The sequence below is a fragment of the Piliocolobus tephrosceles genome, unplaced genomic scaffold (genome assembly GCF_002776525.5).
Source record: "Piliocolobus tephrosceles isolate RC106 unplaced genomic scaffold, ASM277652v3 unscaffolded_929, whole genome shotgun sequence".
Taxonomy (NCBI): domain Eukaryota; kingdom Metazoa; phylum Chordata; class Mammalia; order Primates; family Cercopithecidae; genus Piliocolobus; species Piliocolobus tephrosceles.
The window spans coordinates 14,879-18,765 of NW_022336818.1; the positions used below are offsets into that span (position 1 = coordinate 14,879).

Sequence of the window (3,887 nt, forward strand, 5' to 3'; positions counted from 1 at the left end):
TCAGGGCCCCACCCTAGGCTCACAGGACCAGAATCTCCGGGAATGAAGCCTGGGAACTTGCATTTACACGGGCATCCGGGTGATTCTGACATGATTGAAAACGCACTAATAGTATGTGGCAAGTTCTTTATAAAAGGTAAATCCATAGCTGCCTTTTACTAAACATAAATCTCACCTTCCCTTCCTCAGTGAAGGACACACACCCCAGTTGAAAGTCACTGTGCCTTTCCAGATGGAGAATCTGACCTTTCCAGTAAGATTCTGTTAACTGTTGCTTTCTGTAGTTTGTATTCCAAAACAAGGGGAATAGCTTTCCATTTTTTCCATATAAATGTTGAAGTCGGATATGCTTCTTCAAACTGGACACACACTCACACAGTTTAGCATTTCAGCTATGGCTTCCTCTCAAATTATCAGCCCATTTCTGCCAGGGAGCAGTTTTTCCAGACAAGACCCTGGACAGAGGCTGCTGGGGCCCCCTCCTCATCAGAATCACTAGATCATGACTGACCCCTAGAGGCGGCTTCTCTGCTTAACTGTCAGCCCGTGGGCTGGGATGTGACCCCCAAAGCTGCAGCAGAAGCTTCCGCCCATCCTGGGCCCCCCTGTCATCTGTGGGGAAAGGCCTGTTCCTTGTCTTCTGAGCCCAGCCGGCCTCACAGGCATTCCACAGACTGGAAAGTGGAAGCATGTGCTGTGCTTGGCCGGGCTCTCCTGCACCCCTTTTTGGGGTGAGGCGGACTGCATTCCAGCCCCAGCATCCCTGCCGTTTATTCCACCCCTCATCCCCACCTCCATACACACTCACAAGTACAAACACAGGCACAGTCACAGGCACACACCGCCCTGGACAGCACCATTTCCAGCCTCGGCAGGGCAGTCTCCTTACAGGGAAGTTAATGAGGCACTAAAAAAAGCGCAGGGGACAGGGAGAACCTCTGTCAAGAAGAGCCTCCTAGACTCGGTTCTGCCTCTGACTTGATGGGGGTCCTTGAGAAAGTTGCTTTCCCTCTGTGGTCTCAGTTTCCTCAGCTGAGAAATGGGGGAGGGGGCCAAATGGTCTAAGGTTCTGGGAACCTCCAAGTCAGAGCCCTTAGCTGGTGGTCAAGATGAGGGAGAGGCCCTCGGGGTCAGCCGAATGCCTGAGAGGCAGGACAGGCCCAAGGGTGAGCAACCTGAGCACATCAGGTGGGCTCAAACCTGGCACGTGAGCCCCACAGCCTGCAGAGCAGCCCTGGACTCACGAGCCCGCTCACAGCTGCCCGGTGGGACTTCAGAGATGTGGGGTCCAGCCTCTCCTACTGTCGCAGGGCTGGGGGCTGGGAGCTGCAGATTCTGACCCCACAACTGCCTTAGACACGCCAGACACACCTATGAAATGAGCAGTCCGTTCAAATGGACACACTAAGGAAGGGCCGTGGGATGGACCCCGCTGTAGCCTGGACTGCAGACAGGCTTCCAGGGTCCTCAAGCAGCTGGCCTCTGGGGTAGCAGCTCCGGGTATGGGAGGCAGGGCTCAGAATCTAGGCCAAGCCTCCACAGGAATCCCCTCTGGAGAGCCCGGGCACTCTGCAGGAGGGGCAGCAGGTAGCAGGTGCACCAGGAGCACATTTCATAAGGTGCCCAATATTGCATCTGCTCAGATAGGCAGCGGGTTGGAAAGTGGATGCAGTAGGCAGGATGGCGGCTGCTCCCCACAGCCAGGAGTCCAGCCCAGCACCTGAGTCCGCCTCAGTCCTGCTCAATTGGGTCATCCATGTTCTGGGCCCTCTGGCCCCACCCACAGAGGGAGGGCTTTGGGGCGAGCAGGTGAGCTGGCCCTTGTGGGAGGATGTAACTGACTCCGGAGCCTGGCAAGCCAGGCAGCCCCTCGCCAGCATCCCCAACCCCACCTCTGCAGCCCCCTCATTCCCTGATCCTCCCATCCACTCCCCTGCCCCAGCAGTTTCCTCTGCTGGCTCTCATCTCTTGTCCTGCTCCCAGGCTCGCCTGGTCACATGTTCTTCACTGTCCTCTGAGTCTCCCTCTTTCCAAGCCGCCTCCACTCTACTTGCCACATTCTCCGTTAAGACACCACAGTACACAAGCTCAAGCCCCTGCACCTCACTTTTCCTCCCAGCCATGGGAGGGAGATGACATGGAGACCCAAACGCCACTTGGCAAGAGCTCTGGGGTACGCGGAGGGGCACATGGGAGGCTGTGGAAGCCCCAGGAGCTCCCTGCAGGAGGCTGCATTTCAGCGGGCTATTGAATGTGGCTCTGAGCTGACACCTCTCCTTGAAGCTCCAGACCAGGAGCCAGCTGCCAGCAGGACCCTCCATTTGGTGCCTCAGAGAAACCTTGCACTCTGTGGGTCTAACTCTGAACCCAGAAAATCCCCCCCATCTCAGCCCTGTCTCTTCTTAGGCAAATCACCACGTCAGACCCAGTTGTGCACCAAACCCACATTTGAGTCAGGGGCTCCCGCCCCGCACTGTGAGCACTCTGGATGAGCCAGTGCCGAGGGGGAAAGAGCTCTGAATGCCAAACCATGAGTTTCCACTCCACCTCCAGCTCTGAGAGCTGTGGGCAGGGAAGGGCGCTAGTCCAGTGTGCTGTAGAAAGACCCGTCTGCCACTGTATGGCACATGGATGGCGGGGACAGAGTGCAGGTGGAGAGACCAGAAGGTGGACAGGGCGGGGGAGGCAGGGACGTGGCTGTAGCCGTGGAGATGGGAGGACAGACAGGACTTGGTGGCCACTTGAATGAACCAAGGGAGGAGTCTGGAAGAGACACCCAGTTTTGTATCAGATGTGTGGAGCATGGAATGCTGTTCATTGATCGAGGGAGGAGGAGGAGGAAGAGGTGTGGCATAGGAGGAGGTAGCTGAGCTCTGTCATGAATGTCATTTGAAGTCCCCAGGGAGAGCCAGGCCTGCCAGCGCCTTCACTGCTTCAGCCGGCCCTCGGGGTGCCTGTGCTCCCTGGCCCTCTTGGCTCCCACTTTGTAGCTGTCAGCTGCAGTGGGGGACAGCTGCTCAAGGGCCCAGCATGTCTGTGTGTTTACCCAGGGGACTGCCACGTGGCCCATGCCAGGCATAAGCTGATGGACCACCTTCTGAACAAAACCCGTTACAACAACCTGATCTGCCCAGCCACCAGCTCCTCACAGCTCATCTCCATGGAGACGGAGCTCCCCCTGGCCCAGTGCATCAGTTGGTAGGTGCAGAGGACACCTGTGGCTCAGTCTCAGGTGAAGAGGCAGCTCATGCCCAAGCCCCAGGCAATCAGTGTCCAGAGGAATGAAATGACTAGAGTTGACTTAGACTCACCAATGCATAGCGGGGAGGCCGGAGGAGGGTCCATGAGGTTTATAGGTGTCCAATATTTAATGAGGTCATGATTTTGTTAAAGAAGAAACGAGGGTGGGAGCGGGATCGCCACTGTCTAGGCAGCCAATGGGCCTGCATAGACTCTGCTCCGCTGAGTCTCCAGCACGACCATAAGCTTCTCCTCCTCATCCTCCCAGCCCCGCCCTACCCTCTCCCCCAGCTTGCTCAGCAGGTGACCTTACAGGCTTCCTACTTGTTGGAGGAAATAAGAGCCCGACTGGGGGAACGGAGGGTACAGCGGCCCAGGTGTAGGGGCAGGACCCAGGGCAGTGCAGCCTCTACTGAGCCAGGAGGGTGAGGGTCTGGAGAGTGGGCGTGGTTGCTGCAGGCATGGAAAGGAGGCGCAGAGGGCGGCGCTCCCAGGGACCACCGTCAGGGTCTCCGTATGTGGATGTGTGCAGAGGTGGGTGCTGAGGGAGGAGGTGCAGGGAATTTCTCATCTTCTCTCCACTGCCTCTGAGTTGGAGATGTCAGAGGGAGCCACGGCCCACTGTGAACTAACACAATGTCCCCACC

The 3,887-nt window shown here is 57.3% G+C and overlaps 1 pseudogene; it reads left to right on the forward strand.

Annotated features, from left to right (window-relative positions):
- The first annotated feature begins 1,109 nt into the window (after nucleotides 1-1,109).
- LOC111530936 lies at nucleotides 1,110-2,251 on the forward strand (annotated as a pseudogene).
- The last annotated feature ends 1,636 nt before the right edge of the window (nucleotides 2,252-3,887 follow it).